A 16,235-nucleotide genomic window follows, 5' to 3' on the forward strand; every position below is an offset into this window, starting at 1 on the left:
TGTGGTGCAGTGAGAAAAATGCAAGGGATTCAGAGTTAGAAGAGTTGGGTTAAAGCCCCAGTTCTGCCTCTTGGCAACTGTGAAACTTTGGGACAATCATTTAACCTCTCTGAGACGGGGTCTTCTCCTCTGAAGATGGAGATAACATAAACAGAGAATTGAGTTGGCAAATGGGGAACGTCTGTGGAAGTGAGCTGTCCACCATAAACTGGGGTGCAAAAGTAAATTGGGATTCATATTATGAATCACCAGTGTCATTAATATCATATTAATGGAAAAAATGACCAACTTTTTAATTATGGTGTTAATAACTATGAACATTAATTAATTTGAAATCACTCCAGTCATTGCTTAGATAAGCCACCTATTGAAGCTGGAGGAAAACTTTCCTAAATGTCACTGGAAAACCAAGGCAAGTGTGGGTTCCATTCACCCTCTGGGACCATCATGGTTATTTTGGGATCAGTCTTGGCTGGCAACATCTGAGTGAAGAGCACTGATGGTTTCCCTACAATGTGTTGCAATCAGAGGATATGGGACAACTGACTTCAGTTGGAACCAAACCAGAGCTGTGTGCTGGAGTTGCAGTTTGCCTATGTGTGCAGATTCTTTCCTACAACCAACTCCAAATAGGAGACAGAGTGCATGCTTCTGTCGCTGTCAGAACCCTATTTGCTGAAGGGCAGCCAGAAAGTGAGGAGAAGCTCTCAGGCTTCCTCACTTTGTTCTAACACGCCTTTCTCCCAGTGGCTGTAGGGGTTAAGAAGTCTGGGTGAAAGACTAACACAGGGCCAGGCTAGATAGAAAGTGGAGACTGAGAGTTTTACCAAATCCTCCCTATTCCTGATCTTCAGGAACTGGACACTGGAATGGAATAAGAACATAAACAGATATATTTCAAGCTGTAATCCCCCTCCTTCATTCTCTTAAAAAAGCCAGTTGTTAATCTCTTTTGCATCTTAAATTTTATTTTACATAGAAGCTTTATCTTTGCCACCATTTCAATAATTTGTATCCCTGCTAGCTCTTCTCCACTTGATCAAACTGACCTGGAAAATTTGTGAGCTATTAAGAGAACATACCATTTCCTTAGGGAGCCATTTATTCTCATCTTCACTGATAATAGAAAGTCATTTTCTGGGTTTGATACTAGCCTTCTCAATCCATACTGGGTGTGTTTTCTTCCATTACTGGTTGTTCTCAAGCTATCACTTGCAGTCTTGTACAAGCAGAGGTGGGATATGCTTCTTGGACTCATTTTGGGCTCTGTTTTTACTATTGTCAGCAAGGTGGATAAGACAATGGAAGTAGTTGGATCATCAGTTTAATTGGTGACTCGACAAAAAAAACACGAAATGCATCTATTTTCCTTCTTGTTTCGAATTCAGAATGAGTTTATAAACAAACAATAGAAGGTATCTCCAGACTTTCTTATTTCCCAATTCAAGTCTAAGTTTGAAAAGGGAGATTTCTCATAAGCACGTAGAGAAATATTGTCTAATTCCCTATGTGTTTAAAATTAAGTCTATTAACATCCCTCACTTACTAATTGTCCCTCAATGGATCTATATTGTTTCTGCCATCCCATTTAAAATTCCAGAGCCTTCTGTAACTCCTCTCTCGTTCTACATATATGGTGTTTGATTGGTTCACATCTGTTCTTGTACTTATTAATTTTTTTTGCCTTCCAATCTTTATCCACCTAGATGATGCCATTATTACTTGCACTGAGCCAACTGAAAGTGCCTCTTCACTGGTCACTATGGTGCTAAGCTTTCTCACTCCAATCAGTTCCTCACCTTGCCTCAAGATGAGTCTTCCTTCTGAAAGCAGCACTCTGCTCATGCTCTTCCCTGCTCTAAATATCACTAACTTCTCATTTCTAGTAAAAGAGGCCAGACTCGTCAGTGTGAGATTTAAAGTCATTCATATCTTGTTCCAGCCTGCTTATACTTTTTCAAGACTTTCCCCCTCCCTTCCTCTAACACCCAAACACAGTGATTCAGTCATTCCTTAAAATAGCCTGGTACTTTTGCCTCCACATTTTGCTCATGCTTTTCTCTCTTCCTGGGATTCCATTCTCTTACATCCTAATGTGTATTTTAAAATGCCTCTTCTTTAATTAATTGCCAATGCAGAGTGATGTATTATAGTCTTATGCATATCTATTATATCTCCTTATTAGACAGTTAGATGTCAAAAGATAGAACTATGTCCTATATACCTTTACACTATCTACAATGCTTAATATAATGCCCCGCATAAAATATACTTTCAACAAGTATGTTTACTGATTGAATGAGTGTGTAAATAGAGATATAATAAATATATTGTTTAAACTTTGGATTACATCATACTCTGGAGTATAATGAATGGAAACTTTTGGAAAGCTAACTGGTGCTTTCAGAGTAGAATGAAATTGAGAGTTCTAAAATATTTCAGTCCCATCAAGGCCAGAGTTCCCTACTGTTCTCTTCCTTTATTCTGTCTTCATTTTTATTTCCTCAGACCGCTACCTCTTCATTGTCTCATAAATATAGCTTGTTATATAGAAAAAATGTTAAAAGCTGTTAGCATTTAAAGATATGTGGCAGTTAAATCTCTTATCCATAACTCTGCCAAACTGTCTCCACTATTCAAACACAGCACATAAATAAATACAACTCACTGTGATCAGATCATGGGCAAAACTATGCAGTGGGTCACTCTAGCCAAAGCCATCGCTGGAACAGCTTAAAAGCCTCCTGGAAACCTCATTAATATGGCTCATTTTAAATTGACATCCTCACATTCTAGAAAATTGGCCTTCTATTGATGTTGTGGAAGGGTGGATGACCCTATGATGAAGTTTCTAGTTACTGGCACATGTATAAACCTAGGTACAGGTGTATATTTTGTGTGAAAGGATGTCTATTTGCATTTATGGGTTGGTTTTACCCAAAAATTTGAAGGTCTTTGAAGACAGGAAGAAAGTGCAAATCTTTATTTCAGCTTAAAGGAAGGGCCCAAGTCCAAGAACTTAGAGGTTTGGCTTGGACAGGCATCCAGAAGTTAGGCTGACTATCTCAAGCTCCTGCATCTGCAAATGTGGACTGGATCAGTTGAGGACAGGCATTGCTATGACATTTTGCAGTAGTCTTTACTGTCATTAACACTAGGAAAGATTGCCTCCTTCACCATAATATGTTAAGATTTGGGGAACTGGAAAACAAACAGGAAAACAGAGAGAAAAAAATTGGTTTGGTTACTTTAAGAACTGCTATTCTTTCATTGCCTCCAAAGTTGTGATTACATCTCTATACTGCTAATAGTTGGATCAGGCTATCACATGAATGTTATTAATCGATAATGAACAACTTTAAAATAGATCCATAGATCCAAAGAACTTGAAAGTTAATGGGGACCTTGAGAACCTTCTGGTCAAACCATATTTTTATACAGATTAAAAAACTGACGCTTGAAGAGAAGATATGATGTGTCATGGACTCAGAGAGTAGAACTAGGATTCCAGAGATCTGACCTTTAGTTAACATGGTTCTTCTTTTTTTTTTCCTCAATAAACTTTTTTTTGTTGTTGTTATTTATTTTTATTCAAAAGAATTTGTTTCTCTACCACAAAAATTAGATAACCACATCACCAAGAGCAGCAATGTCCGTGGAGTTACATTGATGATGGAGAGTTGGCTGGGTATTTCCAAGGTCCCAAAGGTCATAAAGGAGGGAAAAGAGAAAAAGAAAAAATATTCAAAACAAATCCAAAACCCATGATGACTTTGGGGAGAGACATCACATGACATTTTCTTTTTCTTCTCTCATTATCAGCTGCAGATGTATTTCAGCAGGATCAAGTACAATTTGACTTGAGTTAACCCTTCATACCAATTCTAGCACCTTAATTGTACCCTGACTGTTAGCAGCAATCAGCACATTGGAATCTCCATCTGGTAGTGCCCTCCAGCACACAGCACTAACAAATTCATTTGTATCGTCTCCTTTTCAGTCTTTGTCCAGAACACTTTTGACTGCATCAAACTTAAAAGTTAGCAAGGTGTTAGACAGTCCTTTATAGTACAGATAGAGAGAGTTATTTTCACTTCCACAAGCTTTATAATCTCCATTGGAAGCCAGGTCTACAAAGTTTTTTTCATTGATATGACCCTTAAAGGAACATGGAGAGTATGATTTCCCTACATTCCACAGTTTTAGCTGTCTGTCTGTTGAGGCAAAGACCATCTCTTCACCACTCACAAACTTTGCATAAAAGACTGCTTTTTGGTGTCCTTTGAATACCATGATTGGCTGTTCAGTGTTAGGAAGATCATAGTAGTGGACACAGTGATCTGCACAGCCAAAAGCCAAATGGTATCTGAAAGAGGGGCTGAATTTAACACAGCACACATTAGCCTTCGCCTCAGTGCTTGCCACTGAGCTGTCTAGATTGGTATACCACAGCTTCACTAAGGGCAAAGGACAATAAAAACAGAAAGAGAAACAAAACATGGCTCTTCTAAATCATCACACAGCTAGTCCTATTGTAGTGCATCTGGATGAATTGAATGGGCTGAGATTAGACAAGCTGAATTTTACTGTAATTCTCATTTTTATGTAAAGTGACTTGGTTTTTGGCAATTCATTTGTAGAATAAAGGCTTAAAATGTAGGATGGATTAATAAGTATGAGAGCCATCAGCAAGGAGAATAGGACAGCCATTGACATTCATTTTCTGGGAGGGAGCGTTATTGATTGTTCTGAGCCAGGAGAGGAAATGTTTTTCTTCCTGGTGGAAGATCACTACCAAAGTTTCGAGGAGAAAAGTTAATTTGACCAGAATCCAATTTAGAGAACTGGATCACGAGCCAGAAAATAATCAACTAGGAAATCAAGGAAATAGGCCAGGGTGATGAGAACGTTTAACCAAGCAAGGACAGGAAGAATAGGGAGTCTTGAAATCAATCCCAAAACAGGAAGAGAATTGTAGTCAAGAGACATGGCCAAAGGGTCCCAAAGGGCAAGTTGTTTCTGCACATAAACTTGTGGTTACAGTCATATTTTGAAGCTCCTTCTTGTTCTGCATTTTTGGCTTCTAACAGTTTTAGAAACCTCCTGATGGAAGCAATTTTATGTGTTTGTGAAATCTAGTTTTCTAATTCGTTGATGCAGCATATCTTTCAAATCTTACTATCCTGAAAAATCAGATTTACACATATGAATATTGGTGAGGTTTAAGTCTATCGTGGTGGGATTACAGAGTAGGGAAGAGCAAACTTAAAATGGTCCCAGACAAGTGTTTTAATGAAGCCTCCTGAGCTATACAGACTTCGTACAAAAAGAAAATGAAGATTATTTACTTCAGTCCTTTGCCTTTAGGTAAAAGAGGCATTTTTATTTTCCCTCCCCATTTTCTTTTCTGATCTGGTAGTGATAACAAATATATTACATGATTGAGTCAATATCCAAGAAATCTCAAATCTAAAATCATGGGCAGATAAATTAATTCACCCTAAGACATGAAGAAGTAATATTCTTTGATCAATAATGAAGCTTTAATAAACTGTATGATTTAACTTTGGGAAGACAAATGATGAATTAGTCTACTTATGACTTGATTAGGCATTACACAGATATTTGCAGAAAAAAGGGCAAATTCTACCAATTATAGGCTTAAAAGTTTGTTCTTAGGTAAAATCTCAAAAATATTAAAGAAATAGATTATGAACCTTAGAGACTAGACTGGGTCCACTGAGACCTAATCATGCCAGACTAACTTCTTTTTCAGTAAGGTTGCAAAACTAGTCAACAAGGGAAATGCTAAAGACATAGTATATCCACATTTCAATGTTTCTAATGTGTCTGTACTTGACTAAAGATTATACAGTCCTACAAATAGAAGAACGTATGACACAATTTTATTCCAGATCTTTAAGACCTTATGAACATGAGGGCAATGGATGCTACAATTAGATAGATAATAACTAATGAACGACCACCTCAGAAACAACTGATTAATGGATGGATGGAAACCAAGCATTTTTTCTATATGAAAGTCTTCTTGGTAGTTTTCAGTTCAATATTTTGTATTGGAAGAAGACTCATTGAGCCATATTATACATGGAAATTCCACAGTGTTACCCAATATGATGATAAGTGAGCTAATATCTGAGATCCCCAACACATGAATCTCTGGGGAAAATATTTTAAAAAATCGAATAGGGGTAGATGTAAAATGCATATGCATGTAACAGTACATTAATATACTTATAACAGTGATAGATGGGTAAAAATATTTGAGGTAGAAGGTAGGAAAGATATGGCTGACACAGCACACAGCACCCTGTGATGGTTAATTTTGTGTCAACTTGAGTGGGCCATGGAGTGACCACATATTTGGTTAAACATTTCTGGGTTTTTCTAGATGAGATTAACATTTGAATTGGTCAACTATATAAAGCAGATTTTTGCTCTTCTCAATGTGGGAGGACCTTATCTGGTTTATTGGAAGCCTGAATAAAATAAAAGGCTGAGAAAAAAAAAAAAATCTCTGCCTGACTATTTTTAAGCTGGGGCATCATTCTTCTCCTGCCTTCAGACTCAGACTTATACTGGGACTTACACCAATGGCTCTCCTGGTTTTCTGACTGAGACACAGATGGGACTTGCACCCAGTTTTCTTGCTTTCAAGCCTTCAGACTCAGATGGAACTGTACACTCAGCAATTCCCGGTCCAGACTTCTCAACCTCCATAACTGTGTAAGCCAATTCCTGTAAATTACTATGTCTCTCAATCTTTCTTTCTGTATACACACGCACACACACACACACCGTATTGATTTGGTTTCTCTGGAGAACCCTAATACATACCGCTTACCCCTACAAAAAAGAGGGGGTGGTACTGCTGACCTTGGTATAAGTCAAGAGAGTCATATGACTACCAAAACTTCAAGATTAATCTCGGGTCCAGAACAAGCAAGGCTTTAATCAGAATATACCCAGAGTTTCATGTTCAGTTCTGGTAACCCCAGTATAGGAGGAAAAAGGTCAAACAAGAGAAAGTCCAGAAGGAAAGGACCAAGGTAGATGATGCATCTAAAGTCATGTCATTGAAAAACAGTAAAAAAAAAAAAAAAAAAATGAGGCTGTTACACTTGGAGAAGATTTCAGGGAAACATACAACAGCTGTCTTCAAATTCTTGAACTGTTATCAAAACGAAGAGGAATGATTCATTCAGTGGAACTCCACAAAATAGTGACAGAGAGTGGACATTTTAAGAAGACTTCAGCCTAATCTAAGGAAGCACTTTCTAAAGATGGACTGGACTGAAATGGAAGTATAAGTTTTCTTCACTGAATCCAAGTGACACCAAGTCCCGTGTGGTGTGAGGGTTTCCTGAGTAAGAGGGAGATTAGCATCAATTATCCTAAAGATGCTTTTTCACTTTATGAAATTGCTTTCTGTAGGGGAAATGATTGTTCTGTAGCCAAGCAAATAGTGTGATGAGATGGAATACTTACCCTACTTAATAGAAGACACTTTTCAAAGGATGTGTTCCTTTATAAGCAAACTGTTAACTTACTCATTTTTTGAAGTATGCCCCTTATGAAACTTTTAGCATTAATACTTTTAGTTACTTTAGTTTAAATACCTTTATCTTTTGAAGGTAACATAATGGATTTAAAAAAAAGATTTTATAATCTACATTTTTTCATTAATTCAAGCAGATTTTTTCTTAATCATTCTGAATGAATCATACTTCTCTGAACATCTGAATGACATGTACTAAAGAAATATAATAATAATAACTTACTTTGATTAAAAGTACTATGTGCTGGGCATGGTTTTAAGCATGAACTCACTCATTTACAAAGTTTTACTCCATCAGTCTTCACAGCGACTATATGAAGTTAATTACAATTTTGATAAAATATTACTGATGAAAAAGCTGAACCACAGAGAGGCTAAGTAATTTGTACTAGGACATATTGTTAGTAAGAAGCAAAGCAGGATTCTGGCTCCAGAATCTGCATTCTTTTTACCATATTATTTCTGTTTAACAACTTTCTGATTTTATAGCATTCCAGTTAGAAGAAGAAGTAAACTTTGAAATCCCTGCACATGGTTCTCAACATCCTGCTTTAGGGTAGCTTCATAAAAAGTATCTAACAATGCTATGCTATGCTGTAAGAGAAAAGCAATTTTATTGCCTAGCTTCACACTTCCACAGAGACAGGTAGGCAGATTGAACACCTTTTTGTGTGTGAAGATTAAAAGAGATATTATATATAATCTCTCCTTTAAAGACCTGACAGGTAAAATAAATATCCCTGAGAAGTGGGAGATTTTTTTCCCCCTCTCATTTGACAAATGCCATATGGTCTACTTCAAATTTTTTGATACTGTTCCTTGAGGGAAAAGTTACTCCTTGTAATCTGAGTTTCTGTTTGAAGATAAAGAATAATCACATTGAGAATGGCTTCCAAGTAGTTTCTCAAGTTTAAGTAGCCTCCTTGTGCTTGCAATGGGGAGTTGCATTCCAATGCAATGTGTAACTGGGTATTTTTCACGTTGTGTAAAAGCATTCCATTGTATCTTTAATTTCTACATTATTGATATTAATGGTATGACTATGTTTTAGTCACGGCCACCATGTCAAATGCACTTTCCACGAAGTGTCTGGTATTTTCACGAGCACAGTGAGCATCTATTATGTTCTTGCCTCAGAATAACAAGACACAGGACTTATTGTCTAGGCAGAAAGTTCTGGAATACAACATAAACAGAGAGAATAAATAAAGGCAGGGGAAGAGAAGTCCTTCTACCTAACCACAAATTCAAGCATTCAAGAAAAGACCTGCACAATGAACAGTTCTCTGAATTATGAATGAACCTTACCATATAACTTCTCGCTTCTTCCATCTACAACAGATTTTTTTTTTCCTCCTCTGGGCAACTGGGTTCATGATTAATCCTTTGCATCTCTTGGCCTTTTTGGATAGAAGAGAGTATTTTGAACCAGTAGTCTACTGTCATTTCTTTTCCTGTAGTTAGAAAACAAATTTACAATGTCTTAAAGTAATACATGATGCTGCAAGTTAGAAAAATGCAAGAAATAAAATGAAAATTATTTGTAACCTAGTATGCAGAGATTATTTCTATTAACACTTGAAAAGATTTGTCTAGCCTTTTTCATATATATACACATATATATGTATATATATACATAATACATAGTACATACGTAGTATGTACATACATAGTACTATGTATGTACTATGTACATAACTGTATGTACTATGTATGTATTATTACTTAATAAGTAATAATATTACTTATTATGTACTATGTAATACATAGTACACAGTAAGGTTAACAGTGTTATCCTATGCTCGTGTTTTTTTATACTGCTTTTAAAAATAATTTAATAATATTTGCACATTTTCCTGTGCTGTTGAAAAAGGGAAAATGAGTACAACAACTTTGGAAAAAGATCTGGCAGTTATTTATTAAACTACACATGCACATACCCTATGACTCAACAATTCCATCCTATGTATAAAGTCCAAGAGGAAATAAAACATTTATTCACAAAATACTTGTACAAGAATGTTATGTCAGCTTTATTTGTTATAGTAAAAAATTGGAAGTAGCTCAAATATCCATCAACAGGTGAATGGATGAACAAATTGGTATATTCATACAATGGAGTACTACTCAGCCACAACAACTCATGTCATTGCATAGGTTTGGTGCAAAAGTAGTTTTTGCCATTACTTTTAATATCCCAAACCATTGACAGATACAAAAGCATGAATAAATCTCCAAGGCATGGTGCTGGGTGAAAGAAACCAGAATTTTAAAAAGTGCTTGTTGTATAATTCCATTTATATGAAGTTCTAAACCAGAAAAATGGTTTCCTCTCAAGGTTGGGATAGGGTAAAGGCAACATTGACTAGAAAAGCATGCAAAAGAATTTTTCAGTGTTACGATATTCTATATTTTAATAAAAACTTGTGTGACACAGGTGCGTACATTTGTCAGAATTCATGAAATGGCACATGTAAGACTTATGCATTTGACTGTATAAAAGTTTTCCTAAAAAAGAGGAAACAGATAACACATTTTAAGCCTCTTTCCTTATCAGTGAGACAAATAAAAAGTGCCATATTTGTAAAGCATAATGCCTTTATATACCATTGTTCCATAAGTGACAATAATCCTTCAAAGCCTGGATATTTCTTCAAAACAAAGGTTCAGTATATCTAATACATAAAAAGCCCACTGAGAGAAGCCACTGAACTTCAATAGGGAAATGAGAAAAATAAATAAATTTAAAATTCTAAGAAGAAATGTACATAGCCAGAAACCATGAAATAATGTTCAAACTCATTATTAAAAAATTAAGCATCTACTAGGCTTTATTGAGCATCTACTAGGTTTATATGAATCATTTTAATTAATACATTTGATTAATAAACTTATAAACTATATTTAACCTCACTGGTAATCCAAAAATGAAAGTTAAATGAAAAAACTTACACTTTTGCCTAATAAAATAAAGGTTTTAAAAGTATAGTAGTGCTGGAGAAAGTGTGATCGGATAAGCATTCCCAAATATACTCCGTGGGATATAATTTGTCACTACTTTTGGGAAGTGTTTTGCCATATGGATTAAGAGTTTAAAAAAAGGATATACCCTTTGAATTTGTAATTCCATTCTGGGATCTTTTCTAGGAAACGGTCAAAAGGTGTACAAAATGCAAGTATAAAAATATCCAATCTAGCATCATTTATAATTGCAGAAAACTAAAAACAACCTGAAAATTCAATGTAAAAGGCTGACAAAATAATTTACATGATTTATCGGGAGTGCATCCATATACTGGAGTAGCAGGGACTTGTCCATTTTCTTTCCTAGAATGCCTGATTTTCATCATGTTACCTCTCAGGATAACTGAGGGGTGCGAAGAGGGGAGAACGTTTCTATTTCTTGTGCTACCATGGAGAAGAGTAGGAAGACAATTAGGACCAGAGTGACTCATTTTCTTCTAAGCATGTATGCATTTCTGAGGGATAGGGATTCCTCACAAAGACAAAAGACTATGGTTGGGCAAGCATGTTTTTATGTGCCTCCTTTCTCAAGATTTTTCTCCCTCTTTTCCTTGATCGCTCCTCTTGTCTCTCCCTCTCCCATCTTTCTCTTTTACCAAGATCTCTGGGCACTGAATGAATCCTGGACATAGGAGAAGGGTCTGGGCTGTGTCCACATGAGGATAGTAGATGGGTTATTGCAAACGCTGTCAGGACCTCTTCTCTGTGTGCCTGCACCTCCCTGCACACCCGTCCTATCATCCCACTTACCACTCTGTATTGCTCTACCTGTTTATTTGCCTGCTTTTCTCATTAACTCCTGGAGGATAAGAATGATGCCTTATTCATCCTGGTGACCCCAGAGTCAGCGTCCAATACATTAAATGGAGAGAGTATAAAAAATAATTGATCAAGCATTCTGTGTTCAGATAGCCTGGGCTTTAATCCTAGCTTTGCCATTTCTTAGCTGTCTGACCTTGGGTATCACATTTCTCTGTACTTCACTTTCCTTATCATTAAAGTGGGATTAATAAAAGCCACCAAATATATGGAGTTACAGTTACTATTACATGAGTTACAGTAAAACTCTTAGAACAATGCCTAGGAGATAAGTAAGTCCTCAATAAATGTTGGCTATTAATATTCACATATTCATAGCAATTTTAATAGAAAATTACTCTGAGATAAAATTAACTATACCTGATAATGAGTTCTAATCATTGGATATCAATAAGCTTGCCTTGGGTACACAGGAACCCATATTTATCTTTTCGGGTTCATGGTTCACTCCAATTGCTTGCTACAATGTCTGGTCAATAGTAGGTGCTCAGTGAATGTTGAATGAATAGATACATGTATGGCTAGATAGCCATACATAGATAAGAAACATAATAAGGAAGATAGAAAAGGAAGAAAATCTGTGACTGCCACAGCAAAACAAATCCTCCATTTTTGGTGTTTTAATGACTATGAAAGATCTCTCATTTGAAATTGGATGGGTACGCAGCTTTTAGATGGAGTTCATGTGGCTTAATATTATGACATACGCACATATCTTAATGAGAAGAGCTGAGGGAATGGAGTCTAATCTGGGCCTTACCATTTAGTAGCTCTGTGACCTGATATAAATTACCTAACTTCCCTGGTCCTCAGTTTTCTTCTTCATAGGTAGGGTTAAAAATTCCTACCTCTGGAAACATTTATGAGAGTTAAATATAATAAGGTATGTAGAGCCATTTCTACAACGTTGCAGTTATTGGTTTTATTTCAGTTTATGTTGGTGGTGAGACTCCTGGAATTCATTTTTCTGTCCAGTAAACAGTAATGGAAGCTAGTGGACATGAAGTTCTCACACAGAAGCAATGTGTAACTGACAACAGGGAGGTCATTCAAATCAGGTCAGTTATTGAATATCAACATGGAAAGAAAATTTTTTACATATGGACTTAATGGAAACGACACCCTAATTTTATGTCACGTTGATCCAAGAAGCCTGTCTGAGATTCTCTGCATAATGTCTTCTATAGGAACATGTATTTTTATTGTATTTCATTAATACAATCAAAAGGGTTCCCTTGAGTTGACTTTTAGTAGGCTGTGATATCAAATTATCTGAAGTTAATACACAGGATACAAGTGGATGTTTTATCTTTTGGCTAGGAGTCCAAGGCTACATTTTATTGAGAATACCAACAACTGGGTTGTTGCCTAGAATTGACTGGGTATTCAGAATGTCCAAGGTTGCAGAGAAGGGATCTCAGGATCAGACGCGCAGTTTTTGCATTCATCAAATATTTCTATAAGCACAGTGTCCCAAGCTCCACGTGAGTTGCAAAAGATAGTGCCAAAAATGAACAAAATACAGACAGATCTGGCCTGAAGGAATTCACGGTAGTGAGGAAGATGGATACAATTTTTATATGTAGTTTTACACATATATACATACATCTCTGTTCTAGCAGAGATATGTGGAAAGTTCTGTGAGGACATGGAAATGCAAACAATTAATTCATCCTGGGAGCATCACAGAGGAGGTGAGATTTTTAATGGCTTTGAAGGACAAGTAGGGGTTCACCACAGAAACCTGGGAGGGATGGTCATTCCTCGATGAGAAAAGAGGACTGGTCGAAGTAGCATGGAGGAAACGTCTGTCACATGGGTGGTCTGAGGTCCCAAGTGTGTGGAGGAGCAGCGAGAGGTAGATGAGGTTACATTGTTAAAAGACTTGGACTGGTAATTTTTTTGAAAATTAAACAAATCCATTCTAACCTGACATAAGTAATAAAGGTAATGCTTACTACAAAATCTGAATTGCCTAAAGTGAAACGTTCGAGGCCTAGTTCTCCTCCTTTTTCCGGGCTCCAAATTCCACTGCCAGATAGAACAATGACTGATGATTTTTTTTTCAGGGATGCTTCCATATATTTTCTCTGCATATATAATACATATGAATGCATATATATGTGCATTCATACACACATTTTAAAAATAAAAATGTAATTATAGTATCAGTATTGTTTAATTACAACTTGTTTTTTTTTTTACCATGTATAATTATATTTTAGACATCATTTCATATATTTCTATCTTATTTTGAATGGCTGTATGGTATTCTATTATATTGCTAGACAATAATTTAGCTAAAATGATGTTTAAAGTTCTTCTCAACTTATTACTCTGAAAATTTTCACTGGCTCTCTTAGCTCTCAGCTAAAAATGATAGTACGATAATGTTGATTACCATTTAAAATGCACTTTTGGATTAAAACAATCATTTTAGGAGTGGGGGGAACCTGTTCTTCCAGGCATCATCTTCTTAGAAATATCATGATATTTGGTATGCCGAGGAATGATCAGGACTTTTCTGTTAGTGAGGCTGTTGCAGAGGATGTAGCATTTTCAGCCAGATCTTGAAGCATCAGCAGAGGTTCATCAGGCAGGAAAGCTTAACTCTGTTCTGAAGAGAATGCTGCTGAACCAGATTCAGGCAGGACAGTGGCCATATTCTCATTTTAATCGGTCAATCAACAAACAAGTTTTGAATACCATCAGAGTGCACAGTAGGAAGCAGCACTGGGCACATGATTCTGGCCTTTGAATACCTTATAATCTAGTGGAGAAACAAGATTCACGAAGCAGTTAGTGAGATCAATTAAGCAGTAGGTAAATATTGTTGAATTATGTCCTACATAAACGTACCATAGGGACTGCTCAGAAGAATGATATGAGCCTGGGCTGGGATATTTGGGGCAGTGTCTCTGGGTAGCGTGAGATGTGAGATGGACCTAGGAGGATGAGTAGGACTCCCATAAACAGGGTAGTTATGGGGGACTTTCCAGCCAAAACCAGTGTACAAACAACCACGTGGTCCACTGATAGGACTATTCAACCTAGTTGTTTTGTTAAATAACCAGAAAGATCTAAATTTTCTGTCTGTGTTTTCAGACACAAAAGCATCCTATAGTTCTCTTTTGCTTATGAGTCACAGATTTCTCCTGGCAAGTAAAGAAAATAATGATTACTCACTATTAATATCATGAAAATAAGTTGCAGGGCTCTGATACTGTTGATCTTTATGCCTCACCCTTCTTATTTTCAGACATATCATCACCCTTATTTCTGGGGTTGCTGGAGGGCTTTGATTCACAACTGCTTCCCAAACCAGAGTAAGACATTATGCTTGACTTTCAGATGCTTTGACCATAATCAGAAACCAGCCTGAGATTAATTAAAGAAGAACTGCCTAAACTGGATATGATGCTGACATACATTCTTATCCATTGAAAAACTGGTTCATATATCACTTAGCATATCCCTTTTAACCTAACTTTACTCCAAGTGTTTTCTCAATGTTGTACTCTCAGGAGATACCGCAGTCCTCCATGGGATTTGCCTAAGTGTGTTATAGAGCTCCTCCTTTCTACCAGGATTGTGAGAAACTGAGCAGATTTTAAAATCTAAGTGAACAGAAGATGTGAGAGAAGGAAGATTGTCCTGGGAATTAGAAGACCTGATTTTTATCCTGGATCTGCCATTTAATTTGCTTTATAATCTTGGATGAGTTACTTCACTCATGTGAAGGGACTAATTTCGCAAAAGTAAGAAATATTGTTCATTTAGGTAGAATAATGTATCTCGCTCTAAGGTTTTCTCAGGAAAACAAGGTTAAACTAATTCAGGTGTTCTTATCCTAGGGAATTATGGATGAACGTGAGGGAATTCTTAAACTTCTTCAATTTTGGCACATGTATGTATATTTCTGGGGCAAGACTCCACAGGTTTTGTGAGTTCAATCCACGAAGTGTTCATGGCTTACTAAAAGTTAATTGCCTCTGGATGACAGAAACTCTAAAACTTCTCAAGTTTGAAAATGTTATCATTCATTGATTTTCTATCTTTGTAGTAAGTCTTATAGAGGAAATATTACAGAGAGAAGAATTGGCACAAATCCCTTTAAATTATACTTTCTTCACTTTAATCTGAGGCTAACTCTGTATTATGGAGAAACACTTTTTATTACAGTGGAGAATTCTTAGAGGCCCAAAGTCCTGTAACTTTTATTGCATTTAACTTGGAGTTGTTTGTATGCCTCCAGTATTGTTCCCTGAATTAACACAGTTCACTCTAAATGACTTTGAAGATAAAACATTGGGCATTTGACCCAAAAGTGTTCCTCAGGGTCCTCTAAGCTCTAACCCTGGATTAAGAGGTTAGGTACTCCAAGGGAAAAAATTTGTTTACTACTTTACCTTACTTCCCTGTAAAAATGTCTTTTCTAAGTTGTTATTTACGCTTACTTGCTTAGTGTTTACCCTTTTTAATGGGCCACTATGAAGCCTGTGCATTTAAACAAAGTTTCTATGTCTTTCATAGGGGCAAAGTGAAGACGTTGTCCAATATGTTACCTAAGGTCCCTTACAGTCAACAAGATTCACTTTTAATTTAATATCAGAGAAAAGTGTTTTGAAAGAGAAATTTGTATTCTTTCTGTTAAAAATGACAATATGTACTTCATTTCTCCTTTGCTTCCTCTGCCAGGACTTTCAGAGCTAAAGTCCATGCTCAAATGTAATTTGCAAGAGCTTATTCATTGTAAAAGTCTGGGCACATCTATGTTTTCCTATATTTACTCCAATATTACTTAATTTTTTTG

At 36.3% G+C, this 16,235-nt stretch overlaps 1 pseudogene; it reads right to left on the reverse strand.

Moving 5' to 3' along the window:
• Positions 1 to 3,797: 3,797 nt before the first annotated feature.
• On the reverse strand, positions 3,798 to 14,757 carry LOC108532576 (E3 ubiquitin-protein ligase RFWD2-like; annotated as a pseudogene).
• Between the last annotated feature and the right edge of the window lie 1,478 nt (positions 14,758 to 16,235).

Source organism: Rhinopithecus bieti, unplaced genomic scaffold, assembly GCF_001698545.2.
Source record: "Rhinopithecus bieti isolate Rb0 unplaced genomic scaffold, ASM169854v2 scaffold_9663, whole genome shotgun sequence".
Taxonomy (NCBI): Eukaryota; Metazoa; Chordata; class Mammalia; order Primates; family Cercopithecidae; genus Rhinopithecus; species Rhinopithecus bieti.